The sequence below is a fragment of the Lycorma delicatula genome, chromosome 7 (genome assembly GCF_047948215.1).
Source record: "Lycorma delicatula isolate Av1 chromosome 7, ASM4794821v1, whole genome shotgun sequence".
NCBI classification, from domain to species: Eukaryota; Metazoa; Arthropoda; class Insecta; order Hemiptera; family Fulgoridae; genus Lycorma; species Lycorma delicatula.
Window position 1 is genome coordinate 113,767,051 of NC_134461.1, and position 27,126 is coordinate 113,794,176.

General features: G+C 27.8%; 1 protein-coding gene across 4 annotated transcripts in view; it reads right to left on the bottom strand.

Moving 5' to 3' along the window:
- Positions 1-4,522: 4,522 nt before the first annotated feature.
- Positions 4,523-27,126, bottom strand: part of shakB (Innexin family member shaking B) — a 421,195-nt gene continuing 398,591 nt past the window's right edge. For all 4 annotated transcript variants that reach the window (XR_012757198.1, XM_075371685.1, XM_075371687.1 and 1 more), the window contains one exon: positions 4,523-5,166. The gene's annotated coding sequence lies outside the window, so the exon portion shown is untranslated. The remainder of the gene's footprint in view (positions 5,167-27,126) is intronic.

Below are 27,126 nucleotides of genomic sequence, written 5' to 3' on the forward strand. Positions count from 1 at the left end.
TTACTCGTCATTAACAAAAAACTTATAAACAAGATTATATTTCTTCATAGCTTGTTCATGAATCATGATAGTAACTTAATTACTGTAAGCAGAAAGTAATTGGTTATAGTATAACCAAAATATGCAAAAAATAAAAATATTTACAAAAAGTTTTATTTATATAATTTGATGTACAACTTTTACGTTTACAATGTTTTTTTTAAATATATTCAAAATATCTAAATTACGAATTCATTATTAATTTATTTATTTTTTGCTATAATTTTCATATTCAAGTAATAACAATTGAGGTTTATTCGACTATAGAGACTTTAAAAAATCACGGTACTTTCAGCGTCCAAGTAGTTTACTTAAAAATATTTTACGATTAAATATTTTTCTTTAAAAAATGTTAAATGTCTTGTTTCAGCTTTATTTAATTGCTATGTAATCATTTAAATTGCATAACCGAAAAGAAAAATGGTATTATAAATGATATCGTTTAAAAAATGGACTAACAATTTTTTTATTTATTTATTTTATTGAAAATTGAGAAAAAATGTGTAGGGAATATTTAAAAAAATCAAAATTAGACTTTATCAATAAATATTGATATAAGGGACGTGAGTGACCTACATCGCTGTGTAGGTGGCGTCTCTGCATTTCGTGCCGAGGTCTGGAGTTCCACTCTCGATCAGGCATGGCATCTTTTTTCAAACGCTACCAGTTTCCACCAAGATAATTTTTTCATCAAATTATCTGATAATTTAGAAAAAAAAATTGAGTAATAAAATAAGCATTTAAAAAAAAAATATGAAAAAAAATCTGGTGTGATGACTAAGTAAAATTTAAATATTTGGTATTTTTCAATTTTGTTTTGTAACAATAATAATTGAACAGTGTGACAATTAAAACCGTTTTTACTTATAAGAATGGTTAAAAATTTCTCTGAAAAAATTAATTTTGGATTTTTAATCAGTTCTTATTATAATTACACGTTACACTGTATAAAAATGTAATGTATTACATTACATTTAATATTTATTTAATATTTATTTTTTTTAATTTATTTTTTATATTTTTTTTTGTAGGACATTAATATTTAGGGAAATCAATATTAAATTATTTTTTTTTATTAAAATTCTAATGCTGGAAGAATTTTATTTTATATCATTTATTAATTAATTTATTGTTACTTCTTTTATTCAAATGTTCAAAAAAAAAAAACAAAATTAATAAAAATAATAAATGTTTTTTCTTTTTGCTACATTTTTTTATCTTACATCTTAAGCATAAAGTAAATTAATCTTATATAAAAAATTAACTTTTAATTATACGTCTATTAAAAAAAATTACGTACTAATATAGAAATTGTGATTTTTTTTTAAAAGAAACTACTAGATTGATTATTTGTTATTTTATTTTTTGTAGTAAAAAAAAAAAAACGTAAAATTATTTTGAAATAAATAGTATTTACATAAATACTTAAAATAAATGTGCAAATTTCCACAATAATAAAACTAATGTTTAAATAATAAAAATATTCATAAAATTATAATAATTACAATAAAATAACTTTATAATACTGTAAATAAATAATTAACAGTAAATAAATATTTTTTTTTTAAATAATTAAAAAAATAGTTTTAAAATAATTTTTTTTTATTTTGTTTTATTAAAATAAATTACGCAACATAAATTACTCCATAAATTATAACAATAATAATTTTTATATTATAATGGTTGTAACAAATAAAATAAATCGAATAAAATCTTCTGCTTAAAGAAAAAAAAACACTTGATGTAAATATAAATTAGATTTAAATAAATATGATAAATTTAATAATATTTTAAGTTGTTTTTTTTTAAATATAAATATAATTAGAAAAAAAATTGATAAAAATTATGTATGTTTTTAGCCCAGACGGTATCTGTTTTAAAATGAACATATTTTAACTTTTTCGTATGGTCGCAAATTTTTGAGTTAATGACTCCGAAATATCATAAGAAATGATTATTTCGTTATACGCCCATTTCAAAAAGATGTGCTCAAATTTTTATTAAACAAAATTAAAAAAAAAAATCGCAAAATTAAATTAAAAAATCATTTTGGAGAGAAGAACGAGAGAGAGAGAGAAAAAAGTATTGTTATCAAATTTTACACTAAATAACATCGGTTGAAAATCAAAAACTACTTTATTACTGATGCAAAAATAGTAATAGCTATCAAAAAATGTCAAAAAAAAAAAAACATTTTTTGGCCATTTTTTTTCGCGTACTTAAACATAGGACCTTCAGATTTTGACTTAAAGAACTTTTTGATACGATAAAGCATCACGCCAAATTTCAACAAAACCGGTTGGACAGTTTTACACAATATTTCAATCCAGATTTTTAAAAAAATTAATTTTTTCAAATTGTGTAGAGCCTGAAATCGATTAATTAGGAGAGCCTAGGGAATTTTTCAAACATAAATGCAATTTTTTTGCTTTAAACGAATTCAATATCTTCACGAATTTTTATCTAAATTAATTTAAAAAAGCATAGCTTGAAATACTCGGAAAGATGTTTCTTGAAAATAAAAGTTTCAATCCGTTAGTTATTTCCGGATATATAACCAATCAAAGTTTACCATCGTAGTGCAAAATTTTTGGAATAAATTATTATTGATAAATTAATGACCGATATTTAGGAATAACTCGCATATGCCAGTATGATATTTGAACTTTTTAGCTTACAATCGATTAAAAAACAAAAACCAGTAATTTTGTTTGTTAAAATTGCAAGTATGTTTGAAAAATTTCCTAGGCTCTCTTAATTAATCGATTTAAGTTTTTCAAAATTCATTTAAAAGTTTAAATTTTCGAGTATCTAGACACTTTATTTCAGGCTCTACTCAATGTGGAAAAAGTGCATTTTTTAAAAAAATCTTTATTGCAAAATTATTGTGCAAAAACTGTCCGACCGATTTTGTTGAAATTTGGCGTGATGCTTTATCATAACAAAAGGTTCTTTGAGGCAAAATCTGAAGATCCTATATAGTATACCGAAAAAAATTCCCAAAAAATCTTGTTTTTTTATTTTTTTGAAAGTTATTACTATTTTTACACCAATAATATCGTATTTTTCGATTTTTAATCGATGATATTGTGTGTAAAATTTAATAACAGTACTTTTTTCCCTCTCGTTCTTCTCTCTAAAATGAACAGTTACCGTATATCTAGGGAAATAGGAGAAAAAATGAATATTTTTCTATTTTTTTACATTTTTTAAATAAAATTTTAAGTACACCTTTTACAACTGGCGCATGAGGAAATAATAATTTCTGATGATACTGCGGAGGCATTAAAACACAAATTACCGATCACATAGAAAAAATCCAACCCAAAATAGATACCGCCCCTCAATTTTTTATAAAAACTGTTATATTGTTCATATATCACATGAAATTAATGATATTTACTTTCTAAAATAAATGTAGTAGATAGTAATTTAGAATTTCCTTATTTATTAAAATCAAAATCATTTTTTTTTTTTGTTTTTTTTTTTGTTTTAATACGGACAACTTTTTAAGAAAGTGGAACACGTCATTAATCTAAGAGATCTACTTCGTAATTTATCGGCCCATATAATTCACTGTTGATGCATGACATCAACATGAAACTTGATTCTACTTTTTATATTTTTATTTAACTTTATAATTAATTAAATTTAAAATTAATAAATATTTATGTTAATCTTTTTTTTTTTTTTAATTAATTTTCAGTTTAATTAATTTTCAAATTATAAAATTAAATGAAAAGTTGATTAAAGACCTGATCCTATTTTTTATCTTACGTTAATCTATCTGGAGATAAATAAACTGAAATTATAAAATGTATTTTAATTTAAAATATTTACACTATTTTTATTTTATCTGAATATTTATTTACATATGATAAAATTGTATATAAATAAAGAAAAATGTAATTTATGTTTAAATATAGAAATAGTATAGCTTGCGGCATATTGCTGAAATAGTGTAATTTTTAAGTATTTATTTATTTATTGTACATGAATTGTTTATTATTAGGTACATACAGTACATTGTTATTTTCCATACGAGTAATAAAATTTACTATTAGGTGTATGTACATAGATTGTAAATTGATGTAATCTTTGTATATGCAATTTTATTTTTTATGACACAAAATATAATAATTCATTTTACTACAAGTTACGTAAAAAATTTTGATTTAAAACAAATATTATTTAAGTATAAAAAAAAACAAGTAATAATAAATAATGTAGTATCTACTACATTATATATACTAAGTAAAATGAAAAAAAAAAACAATACGTCGTAAGAAATAATGGTTAAAATTAAATCATAAAAAAAATGTGAGTTAACATTTAAAAAAGTAAAAATTACAAATTTAAGCCATAAAAGTAAACGTAAGAAATAAATTCAATAATTTTTTTTTTTTATTTTGGATTAACTTTTCTTTTTTTCATTTAGTAAATATGTATATATATATTTAATGATTTCAGTAGCTTTATTTTTTCGGACATATTTACGTAGTATCTCTAATGATATCTGAAAATATGTTATCATATTATTGATTATTTAAAAACATGATATAAGTTGATAATAGTACTTTCTGCGAGGAAATTAGTTAATTGTATTATTGTTAATAATAATAATAATATATTATTTGAGCGGATAACAATTATATTTAATACATTACATCCTGCCTCGAGTTAACCTCTGCAAGTCCATTTTATTTTAATATGATTGCTTTTTTCGCAGATATTGCCAAGAACTGTCCACTATAGTACTTTATCGATCAAGTACTTAAGTTAATTTAAAATAAGAAATGGAAAATATTTATGGCAGTGAGTGTACGTTATATTAAAATCAGATTAATTTCGTGATTAAATCGGCAACCATTAATTTATTATAATTATTACTTATTTATTTTGTAAAATATAAATTTAACGAAATAAAATATAGTAGAAGAGACTTGAGTCCAGCAAGCGACGGAGAAATGATTCGAATTCATTGGTTGTCAGACGATAAATATTCGATGACGTCTGCTGTCTTCTACCAATGGGAAACTCTCCTCGCTCCTGCTGTAGTCCTTCGTCAGCGCGGCCTTCCAATCCGCCAGCGGCGACGACCCACGTGGCTCTAATGTGCGGCATCGTCTGTTGAAAAATAAGAATAGAATTATTAAAATGATCGTTCAATAAAAAAACAATAACAGTTTTTAATATCATGATACTGGATTGTTAACACAGTTATTCTTTTTACTATAATAAGTTAAGATCGACTGCTATTTCGGTTAGCATTTTAGACTTTCCTGATTGCAAACAGTGTTCAAACCGAGCAGATGGTGAATAAGTTACAAGTGATCTGTAGGTACCTCGGCGAAGTTTTATTTATACCACAGATACTTACCTATGTAAAAAAGTAATATAAATAAATAAATAATTATTTATAAAATTATTCATATATATATATATTGAATCGAAAATTTACCACGGAACACAAGTGTTTCTAGGGGAGTTCATTTCCTCCTTCTACGAATTATAATGTCTAGACATTTGTCTCTTGTTACTGGGTGATTATGATTTAATGACGTTTTCATAAATGTTAACACGATTTTTTAAAGTATAATCGGACGAACAGTAAGATTGTGTAGTCACCCAATGAAATATATAGTTACACCTCTGCTTCTCCTATAATTTCCCTCTCAAAACACAGTTTACTCCCACTTCAAGAGATACCTTAATCCTATTGGTTTAGCTCCATTCTATCTTTTTTATTTCCCCACTAAAACTAAAACTATGTATTTGAAGTGCATTTCACAAATTTAAGTGTTTGTGTGTCATCAAATGCCTGTGTATATGCGCACATATACACAGGCGCAATATATATATATATATTACGTATACATATATATGTATATTTATATTGTTAAAAATTGAGTATAGATATTTATGTGGGTGTATGATGTCATGTCATAATTTTGATTTAAAGGTACTTTGAGTGGAGCTCTAATCCACGATCTCATTACAAGTAATTTGGTAGTATTTTCTTTTTAAAGGCACGAAATACTTTCTTCTGCTAGCTATAGATCTTTCACTACTTTTCCTATAATGTATAGGTTAGTATTGTAGTAATTTTATTTCCTCCTCGTATATAAACAATGATATTTAGATACCCATGTTCACATCTGGCTTGTTCATAATTACCACTGTTCGCAATTAGGAAGATAACATCATTCCACTAAGTGAATGACTCCATATACTAGGCGACCCATCCAAATAAATATCAATAATTGCCCTGTTTAGTTATAAATGATAAAAAGAGCCAGTAATGAAAATATCGAAAAATATACGTATAAAAAGTACGTTTTCTTAACATCGAATTGAATATTTCACTGTTATTACTCATCTTATTTCCAAAACAGATTAAATCAATTTTTTTTCTGATTACACGGCTTTTAAAATTTTATTTATATTTAAAAAATAAGCTGTAACCACAATATAGGGAAAAAATTACTTATAATTAACGATGAATTTGATTTTCTTTTTTAGGTTTAGTCGTCCAAAATAGCACAGCCAAAGCCAAATCAGCTTACAAAAATATTACTCGTCATTCAAAAGTGTTAATTAAACATCTTATGTTTAATTAACACTTATTAAGCATAAGTTTTCATCCCAAAAGAAACAATTTCATGGTAAGTTTTGTGTGTTTATTAATTTTATAAAATTAGTACTTGTGATGTATGTCATTTTTACGTTAAATTCAATTTTGTGTGAAAATGGTGTGAGTTCATGATATTCAATCAGAGTATGGTATTTTTTTTTTTCATAATTCCGTATTGATTTTTAAGTTTCTTTTTTGTATATGTTTTTTCTAGTAAATCAGATTACATCGTTAAATAATAGCAATTGTAATGATGATAAAATTATTTAGATATTTGTTATCATCTAATAATATTTATTCTTCTTTTAACTTCATATTTCTGTTGGACTTTAAATTTTCACTCTCTACAAGAAATTATCATTTATTTTTAAAATCTTTTATTAATATTTGTTCATTGGTGTACGTACAGGGTGGCGCACAAAATTATCCAAAATTTGTTTTGGCAATAATTGGTTAAGTTAATAATTATTAATATGTTTTATGTTGGCAGAAGTGACAGCAATTGATGCATATTAGTTTTTTCTCTTTCCGAGTGTGTATCGTTCCAAAACGGCTGACAAAGGAAGACTGAAAGTTGAACAGAGCGTAAAGACTGTATTGTTTTTTAATGAAACGAAAAGTTTGGTGCTTACACAAAGACGGTTGGTGCATATTTTCATACACGGTGGTCGTCCTCATTTAAAACGGTACGTAGACTCTACGAAAAATTTAATAGTGACGGTGCAGTATTTGAGAGTAAGCGCGAACGGTCTACCGGTGTTCGTTCTCCAGAGAATGTCGAAGCAGTCAGAGTAGCGTTATTGAGGAGCCCGGGAAAATCAACAAGAAAAGAGCAGCACAACTTGGGATTTCTAGGCGATCTGTGGAGCGAATTTTAAAACCCGGTTTGCGATTGTATCCTTACAAAAAAAACAATGTCGCTTAAATTAACAGTCGACAACAAACATCAAAGAATGGCATTCGTTAAACGGGCTGTGAACCGTATTGTTGAACAACGTTTTGTTTTTAAATGAGGGGCATTTTCATCTAGACGGAGTCGTTAATAAACAAACTGTCAGTTTATGGGCTTCCGAAAATTCACACGCGCTTCATGAAAAGGTGCATCACGCTCCAAGAATTACGGTACGGGCCGCTGTGTCAAGTCACGGGATAATAGGACAATTCTTTTTTGAACAGACTCTGAGCAGTGAACGTTATCTGAATGTGCTGAATAATAATTTTGTTCCTCAATTTTTTGAAAAAGAGTTTCCATTAGAAAAAGAATGGTTCACGCATGATGGAGCCAGACCACACACAGCTAACATTGTTTTAAACTTTATGCATGAAAGTTTTAATGCAAATGTCATTTCAAACCGATTTCCTAATCGTTTTGTGTGTGGACAGAGCTGGCCCTCGAACAGTTCTGATTTGAATCAGTCTGATTCTTTGGGGATTTCTAAAGGAAAAGATTTTCCCTAAACATCCTCGTATAGTGATGAAACTGTGAGTGCTGATCATTGAGGCGTGCAACGAGATAACCAAGGATATATGTCGTCGAGTTATTAACAACATAGTAGTTCGTTTTGAAGAAGTTGCTAAACGTGATGGTGGCTACATTGGACATGTGATAAGGAGAACATAATCTTCAGGTATATAGTAAACACATTGTATTTTACTTTTTTGTATTCCAATTCAAATAAATATTTTTTAACAAAACCAAATGTTGGATCATTCCGTGCGCCACTCTGTATATTAATAATATGTTAAAACAGTTTGTAATTAAATTTTTTAAACTAGAATTTTATTAAGAAAATTTGACAATCATTTTTTTTTTTAATTCCTAAAATGGGAAAATTCATTTATTTTTTAGTTCTTCGTGATAAATCACCAAACCTGTCAGATATGTTTCATTTATTTGTCAAACAACTTTTAAGGAAAAAATGAAATAATTAGCTTTATTTTAAAAAGATGAGGTGTTAGAAAATTAGCAAAAAAACTTTTTCCGCATAATTTAAACGAATTGTTGAAAAAAGTAATAATAATAACAATAATATTAAAAACAAAGTAAATTATCCAGCTATCTGCCACCGTTTTATCGTAATATGCTACGTAATAAACATCTGCTATTTAAAAATCAAAAAGTTGTTGCGTGACTATGTGTCAACCTTATCACGTTAGTTTTTTCCCATCTTTGATATTTTTTGTATATAAAATAACAATATTTCTTTAAAAAGTTTTATTTTATTTTAAGTTCAATTACTTAAACTATTTCAATATAAATTTACTATTATTATGGGTGATGTTTATAAAACATTTTATTTAATTTATCTTTCAGAAGTATTATTATGTATTATTACGCACTGATTATACAGTTTATTCCAAATTGTACAGTAATCTCTCGGAAGATGATTGTATGAAAAAAGAAGTGCAGATAAACATAGGTTAGAAAAAGGCTCGCTAGCGAGTTTTGGCTCGCGAAACAATTAACTCTGCTTTCTGCTCTCTCTGTGAAATTAAACAATATTAAAATTCTTGTGGTACAAATTCAGCAATAAATTTGGTACTTCCTTACAGTTTTTGATCTAAAAATTGAATAAAAGTAGTCCCAATCCACTATCTTAGGTTTAAAAAAAATATGATGTGGACATCACATAACTTCCTTGTACTCCTATTAAATTACATGTACACATTTAAAAAAAATGAAAAGTACATAAAATCTTATTTTATTAATAACTTCTTATCTTTTCATATATATATATTTTTTATTATTATTATTGAATTATTTATCGTAAATAATTTTTAACAATCAGAGGTTAATAATTATTAATAATTCAATATATTTAAATTTAAAAAAAAATTAAATAAAAAAAGGAGATGAAGTCGGATTCAACCGATGCACCTTCTTCTTGTAAGACTAAATATTTCATTAATTAAAATTTTATTTGGCTATAACTGTAGAACTAATGAAAATAAGTACCAGTTATGATGTATTCGAAAAGCTCTCAATGAGGGCTATTACTGCAGTTAAGAAAAAATAAAAAATCCAAAAAATTGGATTTCGGGCTTTTTTGGACACTTTTGGACTTTTACAATTTTTTTTTTTTTTTTTTGTCTTCAGTCATTTGACTGGTTTGATGCAGCACTCCAAGATTCCCTATCTAGTGCTAGTCGTTTCATTTCAGTATACCCTCTACATCCTACATCCCCAACAATTTGTTTTACATACTCCAAACGTGGCCTGCCTACACAATTTTTCCCTTCTACCTGTCCTTCCAATATTAAAGCGACTATTCCAGGATGCCTTAGTATATGACCTATAAGTCTGTCTCTTCTTTTAACTATATTTTTCCAAATGCTTCTTTCTTCGTCTATTTGCCGCAATACCTCTTCATTTGTCACTTTATCCACCCATCTGATTTTTAACATTCTCCTATAGCACCGCATTTCAAAAGCTTCTAATCTTTTCTTCTCAGATACTCCGATTGTCCAAGTTTCACTTCCATATAAAGCGACACTCCAAACATACACTTTCAAAAATCTTTTCCTGACATTTAAATTAATTTTTGATGTAAACAAATTATATTTCTTACTGAAGGCTCGTTTAGCTTGTGCTATTCGGCATTTTATATCGCTCCTGCTTCGTCCTTCTTTAGTAATTTTACTTCCCAAATAACAAAATTCTTCTACCTCCATAATCTTTTCTCCTCCTATTTTCACATTCAGCGGTCCATCTTTTTATTTCTACTACATTTCATTACTTTTGTTTTGTTCTTGTTTTTTTCAATATTTTACAATATTACTTTTACAATATTACAATCAAAAAGAGAGGTACACAACTATATACTAAACAGTCCTAAATCCAACATTTCAACATCTACGGCTAATCGTTTTTGAGTTATGCGAGATACATACGCACATGCGTACGTACGTACAGACGTAACGCCGAAACTAATCAAAATGGATTCAGGGATGATGAAAATGGATATTTCTGTTAAAATCTGATAACTAAAATTTTTGCGATCACAGTATTTCCTATACTTCATACAAGGAAGTAAAAACCGTGTAAATCACGAAATATTTTGTCAGAAAATACACTTTTTCTGTTTGGAATGAAATAACTACTTTAATTTACTAATAAAATAATAAAAATTTGTAAATAACTTTGTAGAGAATTTAATTCTGAGAAAATTGATGTAAATAACGTCTATTAAAATTAAACACAAATTTGAGAAGTTCAACTTTTATTAGAAACAAAACAGACAAACTGGGTCTGAAAAGTGGTATGATTTTAAACAAAACAATTTACATACAAAATTATACAAATAAATTTGAAGACATTCTTCTAAAACATATTCAAAAATTTTTATAGGTTGGTAATAACAGCTCACCCATGATTAAATTTAGTGTCTAGCATTTGAATATTCATTTGATCAGTGTTTTTTTTTTTTGTTATTGATCGATCAGTCATTCACAATGAGTGATACCTCAAATTTGTTTTTATTTTGAGAGTTGACAGACATGTTAATTTCTGATAAAGTAAATAAAAATGGGTTGGCTGCTATATGTAAATACCGGGAAAATTATCCAATTCGAAGAGTACCGGTTCGTGGAATATTTGAAGCTTTGAAAAGGCGAGTTCGAGAAAAAAGTATGGTTAAACCACAATTCGATGCTGGTCGTGAACGTTTTGTGAGAAATGCCAATGCTGAAGAAGGAATATTGAATGCAGCACAATTATCTCCCACCCGAAGCATCAGAATGTTGCCTCATAGCTTTCATGTTTCGTAATAAATTTAAGTGACCAACAATTATACCTATACCATACACGTCTATAAGAGTCATTACCATCTGATTTTGATAAACGGATGAAATTCTGTCTACGGTTAATTAGAAAATTATAACATCATCCCGATTTTCTAAGTAATATTTCAATTACTGATGAATCCTGTTTTATAAGAAATGGCATTGTAAATTATCGAAACACAGTCATACTTGGACTGAAGTAAATCTTCATGAGACTGCTAAAACTCATTTCAAACGCATTTTTTCGTTTAACGTGTGGTTTGGTCTTCTTGGAGATAATTTTTTAGGCCCTTTTTTCTTACAGCCAAGATTCAATGGAGAGGGTTATTTGTATTTTTTGCAAATAAATCTGATGGTACTCTTAGAAAAACTTCACCTGCACTCTATTTGTTAATGAATTAGCAAGTAGAGCGCAGATGTGGTTTTTCAATGATGGCGCACCTGCTTACTACTGTCGTGATTTAAATAACTTATGAAACGGACCACTATAATGGCCACCTCGATCTCCTGATCTCACGCTAGTGGACGTTTTCCTTTGGGGTTGGATGAAGTCGTTCCGCTAGTATTGGTACTCAAGAAGAATCGAGACATTGCATAATAAAAACTGGAGATACTATTAGAAATAATAATAATGTTATTAGACTAGCTCATCTAGCATGGATTCGCCGAGCTGAACTATGAATTGAACAGAATGGAGGACACATTGTACATCTGCTTTGAAGAAATCTTTGCAGCTTTACCAAGTCAAATCCTAGTAAAAGCAGTTACTTCGGATTTGAATACTAGATCGAAGATATCGGTGTTCTTTGGTGGTTGGGTTTCAATTAACCATACATCTCAGGAATAGTCGACCTGAGACTGTACAAGACTACAGTTCATTCATACATATCAACTTCATTCATCCTCTGAAGTAATAGCTTACGGTGGTTCCGGAGACTAAACAGAAAAAGAAAGGAAAAAAGCTTTACCAAGTAAACATTTTGATATTTATTAATTTTTAGAAAAAACAAAAAGTATGTAATTTTTTTTTTAAATCAATTTTTTATTCATTTTTTATGTTATTGTTAAGTTTTTTATTTGTTTTAATTTACGTTATGTTGTTCAAAAATTGATGAAAATTGTTCTGTTTAAATTAATATCACTTTTCCAGTTTGTGCGTTTCGTTTCTAATTTAAAGTTGAACTTCTCAAATTTGTGTTTAATTTTGATAGATGTTACTTACATCTATTTTCTCAGAATTAGATTCTTTACCAAGCTAATTAGAAATTGTTATTTATTTATTGGTAAATAATAAGTTATTTTGTTTCAAACCTAAAAAAGTATATTTTCCAACAAAGATTTTTCGTATTTTACCCCGTTTTTCTTAAAACCTAAGTGAGATAGAGGTCTGAGACTACTTTTATTATTTTTTTTTTTAAATCTAAAACAATTAGAAATCACCAAATTTACTCCTTAATCTGTACCGAAAGAATTTTATTCACAAACGGAGCAGAAAGCAGGGCTAAATGATTCGCGAGCCGAAACTTGCTAACGAGCCGTTTTCTGATCTATGTTAATATTTTTTTTTTTATTATTTTTGTCTAGAATCGTCTTCCGGGAGATTACCGTGCAACCTTTAATCACTTGTATATGAAAAATAAATACAATGATTATAAAAACATTATAATGCTGTAAAATTAAATTAACAACAATGTTAAAAATATTGGGTTTATTTACTAAAAAAATTGTAATATTGCTGAAAAGAATTTTTATAATCTGATCATCTTGATTGAATTGATCTAATCACCTGTTTGATTGAATTTCAGCCTTTGTTTGGCAACTTTATTAAGAATTTCAAACACATGGAAAAAATATATTACCGCATGCACATTTCTTTCATATTAGTCTATCCTTTTTTAGATTAAATGTAATTTTACGTCTCATCGGTGAGAATCATGGTATGGAAGAAGTAATATATAAAAGGAATATTCGGTGAAAGAATTAAATGTAAGGATAATATTGAATCTGTGTTTTTCATAATATTCATCTCGTTTATTTATAGGTAGATTTCATAAGAAAGCTACTTATTGTAATGGGTATCATGATTCTACTTCCGAAAAATTTCGACATTTCATCGCGTTTTACATCCTGACCCCAAAACCACCGTCAGTTCAAAGGTTTATACATTTAAATATATATATATATATATATACACTATATATATATTCACTTTCTTGTGGACACGATAACTGCCGTAATTTTGCGCCAATTACTTTCAAATTGATACATAAAATATAACGACCCAAAATCTCAGTCGAGTTCATTAAAGGGCAAAATCGGACCATGGCGGTGGAAATTTTTTTCCAGCATGGTCGGGCTTTTACTTAAAAAAATATCGCTATAACTTTCTTATTAAATAAAATATCGAATTCGTTTAAAGTTCCAACTATTCTTCGAATAAGGGCCTAAAACGTATCTACGTAAATTTTTTCGATGTCACCAACCATTGGCCTACGGGGTGGAAAAAATGGGGTTTCGAAGACAAAAAAAAATCATATCTCCCTTAATAAGCACAGTATGAGTCAGTTTAAAGTGGTTATTAGCCCTGTAAACATTATCTAAAACGTCTGTCTGAAACAATTTTTGATATAACCAATCCTTACGGCAAGGGATGATAAAAAAAAATCGCTATAACTTTCTTATTAAGTGAAATATCGACTTCCTTTAAAGTTCCGACTATTCTTTGGATAAGGTCGTAAAACATAAAGTTTTTTTGATATCACCAACCACTAGCCCAAGGAGTGGAAAAAATGGGGTTTCGAAGTCAAAAAATTTATACTCCCTTAATAAGCATAGTATCGAATCGGTTTAAAGTGGTCGTTAGTCCTCTAAACATTACCTAAACCGTTTGTCTGTAACAATTTTTGACTTGACCAACCCTTATGGTAAGGGATGACCAAAATGTTGCTGGAATTGTATGAAAATGAGGCTTGTCGTACGCTAAACATGTGAAATTTTTTCACATGCAACTATTGTCGTATTAAGTAAATTTGAATTCTTTCTTAACTTTTAGGTGGAAATCTTTTTTATCCTCTACTTAGCACCGGTGAAACATACTTCCGCCTTCCGGCGTGCCGAAAGGGATTTCTTAAATTCACACAACCTAAGCTTATTTTTTATAAAACACACACATATTGAATTTCTGTTGTTTTTTTTTTGTGTATGCTATATGTCGCTATACATCTTACGAGAGTAGTGTAGCAAAATGAAAGGCTGGACATTGCAAATAATAACTTGGAATGCAATAAAGATATTGTTTTGCCATGTAAATCAATAGTACGAGTTAATTTACCTGGATGCTAATCTTTCTTCTTTTTTTATTATTACCTTTTAATTCCGCAGCATATATTATATCCTTTAAAACCATAAAAGTCTGTTTTATACATTCGACAATTCATCTCCTCTACAATATTTACCATCTACACAATCGTCTACTATTAAATTAAAGATAAATATTGGAGATCAAGCTGTTAAATTTCTGAGCCATAACGAATCAGTTATTTATTTTTCTTATTACGGCCCTCCAAATTAGTGTATCCAATCTAGTCCATTTAATATATTCTACCACAAATCTCTCTTATCAAATCAAATATCTCTCACTCTTTTTCTCTTCTATTTCTATCAAGACGTTAAGACCATTATCAATTTGGTTTTTTACATTCTGTTCTGATATTATATTACAAAAATCTCTTTTTCCTTTTAGGGTTTCCTACTTTTTATTTTCGCTATATTTCAGATACTGATCATCAAATAAATATTTTAAGAACTTCTTCCTTTTTTCTTAAAGTATATTTAATACTAGTAAAGTTCTCTTTCGTCCATTAAATCTTCCCTGGCTAGTCCAGCTTGCTTATAATCTCTTCCTTACTTCATTAATCCTTTATAATTTTACTATATTTTAAAATATGAAATTTAAAAACAAAAATCGACTAAATGAATCGTTTTATAAAATTATTTCGCGATAACTATGATTGGGTTTATTTCTTTATTTTCTGTAAAACGTATTTACATAACAAATTTTTTAATACGACTCAAATCTGCTAAAACAGTATCATTACAGATTGTCCCATAAGTTCCTACGCATAGGAAATTTTTTTTTCCTGAATTTTTACTGGCATCGACTGCTAAGGTCATTAGTCCTCGTCACATTCTTTAAAAGAAATTATTATCTCCATCAGGATCGTCATATGTAAGGGTGTAAAGGGCCCTTATATTTTATTTAAAAACACAAACTTCACAATATACATTAAGACATAAAAGACAAGGACAATTACAAACACTTACGCGGTGTAAAGGGCCCAGATATTAAAATTTGAGATAAGGTTCCCAAAAGACCATGAAATTAAAATTTCAACTTATCAATACCATTTCTTTCTTTATATATATATAAAACTACCGTTTAGAGATTCTTTTATTACAGCTTTAAAATTTTCATTTTATAGACTTTTAAGAAGTCCACTGGCGTGTAAAAATGCAACTATATTTTCTTCATTTCCATTATCCAGATCAGCACTAATATTATTTCTAAGACGGAACCTCTTTCTGAGGTCCTCATAAATGGTACACTCTTCTATTAGATGCTTGATTGTTAGTGTTTTATTACAAACACCGCACATTGGTCTCACTTCGCCGGTTAAGAGATATAAATTTGTTAATCTCGTGTGACCGATTCTAAGTCTGGTCACCGCTACTTGTTCACGGCGAGTCAACTTAAAGTCGCTTTTCCATTTATAAGGAGAAGTTTTTACTGAGTTTAATTTTGTATTTAAACTCCTCCATTCAGCATTCCACTTGTTTTTTACTATGTTTGTGACGGTTTTTAACATCTGCCACTCTTACAGGAAATGCATCCAAATCATCGCAGACTGTTGCCTTTCTGGCAGCTTCGTCTGCGATTTCATTACCTGTAATACCAGCATGCCCCGGAGTCCATACAAATACGCATCGCTGTCCTCATTGATTTAGAACGTCTAAAATGGACAGGATGTTTGCAATTAGGACATCCTTAATGTTCTTGTTCCGAATTGCGACAAGTGCACTTAAGGAATCGGAACATATTAGCACTCTCTATTCGCAATAGTGTTTAGTGTAGCGAAGAGCTTGCTGAATTGCAGTGAGTTCTGCCGTGTAGACACTGGCCACATCTGGCTGTTTCCAAAAGTGGGCTTCTCCATTTACATATATTGAGCATCCAACACCATGTTCGGTTTTAGAACCTTCAGTATAAATTTTAATATGTTCTTCGTAACTACTGACGGTTGCTAAAAATTCCCGTTGGATGATCACTGCTGGTTTCTTTTTTATTTCTCCTTGAGAGAGATCCAAACTTGTATTTACCGCTGGCAAGAGCCATGGAGGTATTTCTCTAGTAAAAATTGCCAGTGTATCTGGAATGGCAAATTGTTTTAGGAAAATGGCAAATTGAACAGGAAAATTGTTTTTCTATGAAAGACATTTACATTTATTTTTATATATTTATTATTATTATTTATTCAGTTTATAATAACTTATGGGACACCCTATCATAATATTATACATCCTAAAATATCTAAATGAGCTCTATATTTTTTTATTAAATTAATATTGATAATTCTTCAACAATTTATTTATCAGCGTTATTATTAAACAACTATAAGTAAAACAAAAATACTATCAAAAATTTATCTCCAATTAAATATAGATTACTTTGAACAAATTATTAAATTGTTATTGTTTTGTTAAAGAAACACTCTGATTATTTAGATCAGAATTACTTTTGTTTTCTTATTGTTGCGGTTATTATAATTCCACAATTTAGAAAAATATTAATATATTTTATTTACTAATTTTCTCTTGTTCATATTTTGAAAGGTTTTATTTCAAATAAAATCTGAAATAAGGTGTACCTATTACTTATATCATAAAAACTATTAAAAAACGATATAATAATGATAAAACATCGTGCTATCATATTAAGAGATTAATAATGTTTTGCAATATTTGTAGATTTCAAAAAATATATGACTCCATTCATAAGAAAAAGTAATAAAAATGTTAGAGCTTGCATTTAATGAAAGACTAGAAATGTAATCAAACAAACATTAACGAAACACAACCTCAGAAATAATACTTATGGGCAATTTATTCGAATTAAAAATAAAATAAAAAAGGGTTAGAAAAGGTGAAGGAATGTTATTAATTCTTTTTAACTGCGTCTTGGTAAAAGTCATAAGAGAATGAGCAAACAAAACACTAATCAGCAAATTTATTTAAGCTAATAAATAAGAAATATGTTTATTTTTTTATTACTATTTAACATCCATAGATAATCTAGTAAATTCTCTCTAAAGATATAGAAAGCGCAAAAATAAAATTACAACGTTTGAATAAAATTTCCAGGTAAAAAGAAGTATTAAACACCTTTGAAAAAACGGAATTTTTGATAAATATTAAAAATGCCCCCAAAAACAGATAAATTGGAAATTGGAAAAAATCAATAAAGTTGGAAAATGTTTAAATTCTTAATGATATTATCTGACCAAATAGTTTAGAAAAATTAGCTATCGAAGAAACAAAAAGAAAAATGTAAATAGAATGGAAACTTGTGAAAGAATCTACCAAAAAATAAATCTGTAAACGCTATAAAAGAGTAGAGCATGTTCTTTGAGTTGAAAAACTGAATAAAATAGGTCCCAGTATCTCCGATTTTTTATGATATCCAATGTAAAGCAGTAAAATTCAGCCCCGAAAAACATTTTTTTCTAGATTTGAAGTACAATAACTTTGTTAAGTGACTAATAAATGAATAAATTTGATTATCAGAACTTCTAGAAATTTAGTTGAGAAAATTGGTAAAATAAAGTCTATTAGTAGAATAGATTACCTAAGCAAAGCCCTGTGTAACAGCTGAAGAAATAGGCTGGAGAGCGATGGGATGAAGGACTGTTTCCTGTGGAGTCATAGTTTGTCCGCGTTTGCGTGAATGGCCGTCGACGATGAAGCACGAGGACTCTGGATTCATTGAACTCGAAGGTACCTCCCGGGGCTGAGTAATGTTTGGTTTCCGGTCCGGCTTCGGGAGTAGAGGTGGTGAGATAGGAGGTTTAGTCTGTAGGGCGCAGGTATACATACGTACTTAAACAAGATCTTGCGGAACCTTTTGCGAGTCCGACACTCTGCCCGTAAATGGGGTTCCTCCGGCTCATCAAAAAAATAAAAAAAAGGTTTCTCGGATTTTTCAGGTCAAAGAACATAAGAAACCAAGTTTACTTCTTATATAACGCCATAAAAATCTAAGCATTACCTCATTTCAGCGCGGGAACTGAAATCCGGGCGAAATTTTTCACTAGCCGTAACTCGATAACAAAACATTTTCGGACATATGTTTGTATGAACTTTTTTCTTTATTCGAGCTTTAGAATCAGTTCCCAAATTATTTTCCTTTAATTCTAGATTACCTGAATATGAAGTACAGAATTCCAAGAAATACCCAAACAAGAAAAAAGAACACGCTGTAAAAAACAAGCAATATTAGCCCAAGATCAAATGCCAGTACAAGAAACAGTTGTAATATCTGGTCTTTAGCCAGCCTAGTCGACAAGCATCATGTTTTATTTACGTAAATACTTTGTTAATGTAATGTTCGGCTATACGTTTGATTAGAACTTCTTTTTAATTAAACTGATCTATGCAGTTTCTGATATAATATTTAGGAATGGATATTCTGAAAAAATATTTCATTTTTTTAATAACTACATGACATTATTTACGGTCTCATAGTCCGTTAGTTACTGCATACATCCAGAAAAATTATTTTACAAGAAATAATTTTATGAAAATTTTCATTAGCTAGTTAAATAAAGTATTCATTAAAAATTTGGTTCTAAATGATTTTTGGATTCAATTCCTGACAGTCTAAAAAGGAAACAGTAATGATATTATTAGTTTTTCTTTAATTTACCAAGTCTCTGATGTTATATTCCAACCTAAATTAGTTTTGTACGAAAATCCAAAGTCCTAAGCAAAATAAATTAATTGTAGAACAATATTTTTTTACTTTAGAATATATTAATGATATTTTTTGTTGGTACAGATGCTTCACCTAAAATTGCAAGTTAAAATAGATACTACAAACATTCAAGAAATATTAATGGTTTCTTTTAGAAATAGTCATGTAAATCAGGTTAGGTAAATATTTTTAAAACAATTAAATAATTTCGAAACTGTTGGTAAATGTAATAAATATTTCTTAATACTTTACTTAAGCATATATGCAACTAAAAAAAAAAAAAACATCATAGGTGTTTACTACACTGTTAAATGGTTACAGCCTCTTCTCTACTGTTAATACATCATACTTGTCAATAAATAGTCAAAGATATTAGGCAGACAATAACATTGAAAGTAGTCTATCATTTATGTATGAAGTTTAACCTACTTCACATTTAGTAATCTAAAAACTTAAATATGTTATCTTTGATCATATTTGACCTTAAATTACTACAAAAAAATTAAAATAATAATTTAATGATTTTCTGAATAAATGTTATTTTTAGATTACTTAATACTAAAATTGGTATATTAAAAACATAATGCATGGTTTTCATATTTTTATAATCAGTAATTGGTTATAATATTTAATATTAATAATTTTTAAGTCGTGTACATTTCCGAACAAAAAACTGATCTGAAGCGTTCATCGTTTACCTTAATAAAATGACATGATTATCATGAAATAATGTAATTTTATAATATTTAAGCAGTTATGAATTTAATTTTATTGATGTTATTCTGTTTCTGTTTGATGTTTTCTGAATATCTTTGGAGAATTTATTGTATCAGCTTATAATTTTGTTTTTCATTACAAATAGTGATTTTTATTAGGATTTTTAAAACATCGCGAAAAATTTTGGTTTCCAGATTTCAACGGAAATATCCATTTTTACCATTCCTGAATCCATTTTAACCAGTTTCGGCGTGATGTCTGTACGTACGAATGTATCTCACACAACTCAAGAACGATTAACCGTAGGATATTGAAATTTTTGATTTAGGTCTGTTGTAACATCTAGTTGTGCATCTCCCCTTTTGATTGCAATCGAATGAACCAAAAGTGTCCAAAAAGGCCATAATTAAAAAAAATTGGATTTTGAACTTTTTTTAATTGCAGTAATAGGCTCTCATTGATAGTCTTTCAACGATATATGATAAATGGTACTAATTTTCATTGGTTCCAGAGTTATAGCCAAATAAAATTTCAATTAATGAAACATCTAGATCTTTGGGAAGGCACATCGGTTCGAATCAGACTTCATCTTCTTTTTTTTTCAATTTAAATCTATTGATTTATTAATAATTATTTAACTTCCTTTTTTTACTCTTATTTTTATCGCTAAATAATAATTCAATAATAACAAAAAAAAGAAAAATATCTATAAATATATATATAATATTAAGTTTTTAATGAAATAAAATTGTATGTACTTTTTATTTTAAAAAAGTTTGTAAATATAATTATTTAATAGGCTTAGAAGGAAGTCATGTGTTTTCCACATCAGAAATTTTTAAAACTTTTTTTCAGCTAAAGATTTCTTTGAGCAGCACGATGAAATATAATGAAAGTTAAAAATTATTTTAAGAAAAAGTCAACAAAGTTTGCATAATCTTTGAGGAACGTGACCTCTGATTACCGTATTATATTAGGTACTTGTTCAACGAAAAAATCCAAATACTCAGACTAATGTAATTGAATCATCTGATTAGTGCAACAATGGGACTTGAGTTTAAAAACATTTTTAAAAAAGAAGAAAAGTGTTTTTCCCCTCACATATTTATGGGGGTTATGTGAAAAAAATTACCTTTCCTTTCAGTATGGGAACTAAAAATACGGAATCCGTGAGTTCTCTTGATCAATTGCGACCAAAATTAAACGATCGATTCTCCATTATCTTCTTCTTTTTATTTGGCACTATAGCCCAAAGCTGTCAACCTTGGCCTCTATCCACAGTCCTTCCTCAGTGTTCTGTATCCATCGCCATCACCATATAACCTCCAACATCCATGTTTCTAAGATCATCAAGAATACAATCCATCCATCTTATTCTCGGGCAGCCTCTGGTTTTCTTATATACCTGTCCTTTTAATATTTTCTTTAGCTTGCGCCGTTCATCAATTCGTTCCACACGACATTCTCACAGTTTCGTGGCGGTTTTATGAATCTTAGTATGTATTTTCATGCTTCAGAACATCCTCTTTGTCCGATTATATCTATTTCTCTATGTATCATTCTCTCTTATTGGGCCATCCAATTCGAAGAATTAAATACCGTTTAGAAGAATTATACAACGTTCTTCTCATCACTTCTTCGGCAGTGTCTAAGTCTCGTTTCCATTGGTGACAATTGGCCTAACGTACTTTTTATATTGTTTAATATTTTTGTATTACGACTAAAGCTTGCTCTACAGCAATTCTTACTTTTATAATACTAATACAAATAACGTTGTTATTCATAAAAGTAATATATAATTAACTATTAAAAGTGTTGTTTTCTAAATTCTAATTCAAAAATGCAGTTATCTTTTTGTAAATTTTTTTATAAAATGAATTTTTAAATAATTTATTTAGACGTAACTTTTTTGGAAAATGTATTTTAAGAAATAATTATTATTTTTTATAGCATTATACCATTTAAATCAAGTATCCAAATTTAGCTTTTAGCCTATTAATAATAATAATTTTTTTAATTAATTTTTTTTGTAGAAATAAATTTAAAAATAAATTTTAAGATATTAGCAACATTTAGAATAATTAAAACAAAAGTAATTAAATTTATCTAAAATTTTAAAATTTAGGAATTTCAGTGTGGGTGTGTGTGAGCGCCCGCGCGTACCTGTATATTTGTATATATATATATATATATATATATATATATATATATATAAAGTTTAACCTGTTAAAAATATGAAATTGGGTCAAATCGGTAGGTAAAAAATTGACAGATATGTACAAATAACTGGTGATGTTCTCGCTGTTTTGTCTCGTGTAGAGTTAAAATTTACACATTATATCAATAAATGCTTCTGTATCCTCTTTATCATCTAATATCTTTATATTATTGTAATTTGAATGTACTATTTTGATGATACCTATTGTAAATTGATCAATTAATAGATAAATTATAAAAATAATTTTCGTAAAAAAATACGTAGTAAGATATTAATGTAAAATTTAAGATTAGAAAAACATATAGATTAGGCTATGATTGTTTTATATTATTCCTGTACCACAATATATTACATGAAAAGAAAATATTAAAGCATTTAAAATTAATAAAAAAAAAAAAAAGAAATCATTTTATACTACGGTTGATTTTTGGTAAATTATGTCTATAAATCTACAGAAAGAAAAAACGTAAAACTAGATTTCTACTAAAAATTATAGTGGGATTATGCAAAAATATGTATGGGGAGGATTCGCAAACATTTTTTTCTGTTTCTTCAAACTAGCGTAAACTCAATTTCAGTAAAGTTCACAGAAAAAATTAATCACAAAATAAATTATACAACCTATTCATAAAAAAAGTTGGAAAAGGAAAAGAAAAACCACTGAAAAAACGTTTACAAAAAAAATTTCTTAAAATTTAAATCTGCACAACTATTTGAGAATTAAACAATTATACTCTGTAGATACCGAGGAAATTCATGTAAAATAATTAATATACTAAATAAATGGGAAAAATATGTAGAAAAAAATGATTAAGGAGTATATAAACAATACTTACCAAACTGTATAAAACGAGTAGATACTTATAATAATTGAGATTATTATTTTTAATTTATTTTTTATACGCTATATTTCGATATCTATTGATAATTGTTTAACAATTGAAATGAGGATCTCATTTTAGATATTATTAAAATTTTTCTTTTTTAAGTGGTTAAGTTTTTTCTCTTATTTATTTCATCAATCGCTTAGCACAGCTTTTATTCGTAAACACGAAAATTTAGATCGTCTGAAATTTTGAATGATCAATATTTAAAATACATTTATTATTATTATTATTTATATTTTTTTCATTCTTTATTATGGCTCTGATAAATACAAAATAAAAAAATAGTCACCAGTAAAAAGTTGCTTTTTCTGAGAGTAATGATTTTCACTAAACAACCAGCTCTTTAGCTAATAGGGCCGAATATCCCTCCTGATTTTTTAGGGGCTACATATATGCTTCAGTTTTTTGGTTTAAAAGGAAATGGAATATCATTTTACTTCAAAATTTTCTAGTAAACATGTTATTACATATTATTTTTGAGAATATCTACATCGATGAATGAATTATGACTGATGTCAGTTCACCTAAAACCATTGCGGTTAAGGAAAGTATGGATACATAATACATCATGCGGTTTGGTTTCTTCTTCATTTTTCAATATAAATTTTTATCTATTTATTTATTTAATAAATTTTCACGTTAAAGTAATTCAAAATTATTACTGTACAGAATTTCTGGATTGAATATTTTATTCGGCGCGTCGCACTTTTTTTTGATGGGTATTGAAAAGGCCTGATCCGTAAGATTCTGAAGTGAAACGCTTTTCGTTTAAATTCGGAGGAGCCGAGTTTAGCCGAAAGAGGGAGAAACAGCCAGCTTGATAGTGAATAAATATGATCTGTAAGGCTTTGTTGTGATAACGCTGATTCGGATAAAGTCGGGGGAGCCGAGTTAGTTCGAGCGAGAGAGAGTTGTGTGTTGCTTCTGTGCTTGGCTGTGTTTCTTTTTATGTTAAATATTCGTGTAACTATCTTTCAGTGTACAAGTTTAATGCACCGTCATTCTAATACTGAAAAATATTATTGATGCGTAATTCTGTCATTGTGTACGTAAGTAAATTTATGTATTTTTCATATATATATATATATATATATGGGGACGACAGTATATTTCTAAGCGTACGTTTCATTATGCACATAGCAAATGTCATGCGTTCTTACGTTATATACGGTATATGTACATATATAAATGATCTAGACTTTAGCATATAATCCCATCTATTATACTGTTCCTTAAAACGTTCTGCTGAAGGTACACATTTTGTATGCAAGACAATTTAAGTATTTCTCATGTATATGGAGTGTCCTCATAATGTTACGATCATTAATATAATATATTTATCATTTCGAAACGATTTTTATCGCTTATAAGTAGAAACTTTCACTTCCACTTTATGGTTTTAAGTATAGCCAATTATTATATTTTTTTCATATTTTAGATTTGTTATACTGTTTTCAGATATGGTTTTTTATTTTTATTTTATTAGAATTATTTAAAATAAATATAGTATGTTACGTTTGATTACTATTTCATTAAAATTATTGCAACTTTTCTCGGCTTGTAAAGTTACCAATTACTATCTTCTTGAAGTAATCAGTTTAAAAAATAATCCTCCATATTTATGAGTTAAGCTTTTAAGGAATTGCAAGACAAGGACTTTATTTATTTAGGTACTCAATATATTGGTTTTCATTTTCATTTTTTATGAAATTCAGACAAATATTAGTTTCTGGCATGGTAACTGCTACAAACACACAATTTTTGTATACTTTTACAGAAATAAATACGATTTGTTTTTAAGTTGCTAATTGTAAGGATTACAAAATTGATTTAAAAAAACGGTACTTACGTATTAACGCCACTGCAGCTACAGCTTTATTTAAAATTTAGTATTTATTTTATTGAGTCTCTTTATTAATTTTAAGAAATGGTTGTTTATATTTATTTATTTTATAAATATAATTTAACCAAACTTAACCTACGCTCGCTTCGCTCGCTAACCTTGAAAAATTAACAACGTAATTTTTTGAGTATTTATTTAATAAATTCAGTAATTATTGCAATTATTTATTATTTGAATAACAATAATTACTGAATTTATTAAATAAATACTCTAAAAATTACGGTCTTAATTAGTCAAGGTTAGCGAGCGTAGGTTAAGTTTGGTTAAATTATATTTATAAAATAAATAAAAATAACCATTTATTAAATCGGCCCATTTTCCACCGAAATCCGATTGACTACTTTGTTTTTAAATAAAGCTGTAGCTGCGGTGGCATTAATACGTAAGTACCAAAAAAAACTGGTTAAAAGAATGCTTTCATACAATTTAATTTCTTTGGAAATAATGATTAAAGTGATTTTTCCATTAATTTAATTCTATTTATATACCCTAAATACTCACCAAATATTGTATGGAATTAAATTAGTAATTTATTTATTGTAATGTTGTACATATAAAAATTATTTTATATACTTAATAATTTTACCCAAGTGATTTTGAATAAAAAATTACGATGAAATATAATAATCGTAATAATATATATATTTTAAAAAAATAGTTGAACATTAAAAACTATTAACTTTTGTGTTTAATAGTAGTATAACGGTGCCACTATGGTTTGTCAGTTAGTTGTCGCTATCGCTTAGCTAGTAAAGATAAACCTAATATCTGAATACGTAAATAGTACGTCCTAAAATAATAAGTACATCCTATTTAGGACGAACTTATTTAGTACGACCTGAATATCCCTATCGCTTAGCTAATGAAAGATAAACTATCGCTTTAATAATAATAATAATAATAAAATCCATCGCTTAGCTAATAAAAGTTAAACTTGATATCTGATTACCTAAATAGGACGTAAAATTATAAATATAATCAACTTACGTTCTCTTCGCTCTCTAACTTTCACTAGCGAGTGAAACGAGCGCAGGTTAAGTTTAGTTAGATTATATTTATAGTTTTATTATATATTTTATTTCTAAGTAGAACGAAATTATTTAACTCGCCATCAGTCGCGCAGGTTATAACCTCCCAATGATAGTGGCGCCGTTATAGTACACAAGTATCAAGAGTATTGAAGTATTCGTAAATAATTTTGCCAGTTTTTATATCTTACGCCTTCTGACATCCGTCAGCTCTCATCTTTCCGTACTATTAAATTTGATTGTCTCAGATATTGGCTTAAAGGACTACAAAAAATAAAAATAAAAAATCGTTAGGTTTTTGAATTAGGATTTTTCTATACTGTATAAAGTTCACTTTATACAAGAAAGATTGGTGCTTGTTTGTTACTGCACCGCCACTTTTTTCACTTTTTTTATGCAACTTCTTTGTCAAAAAAAAAAACAACGTATTATTACAATGCTTTAAACACAAAATGTGTTTGTTAGCAAGCGTAGGTTATGTTTGTTTAGATTATATTGACTCCGTGTACTGACGAATCGTACGTATAGCAACATAACCTACGCTCGCTTTGCTCGCTAACCTCGTCTAATTAACGTTAAATATGAATATTATATACCACTTATTAATAACATAAATTTATTGTTATCGCACCGCAACTTTTTTCACTTTTTTTGTGACCAATATTTTAAAATGAGAAAGTAAAAGTATGTTTTTCAAATTACATTACCTAGGAATAACATGATTTTCGTGTGTTCTCCACACAAGAAATATTATTATAATAGTTATGCGATAAAAATATAAACCTTTGATTTGGAAAACTTGTTAGCATGCATGTATCATATATATTACAGCTACAGACCGTATCAAACTTCCACTCTAAAAAAAGAAGGTTTCATCATGCAAAAGTGAATC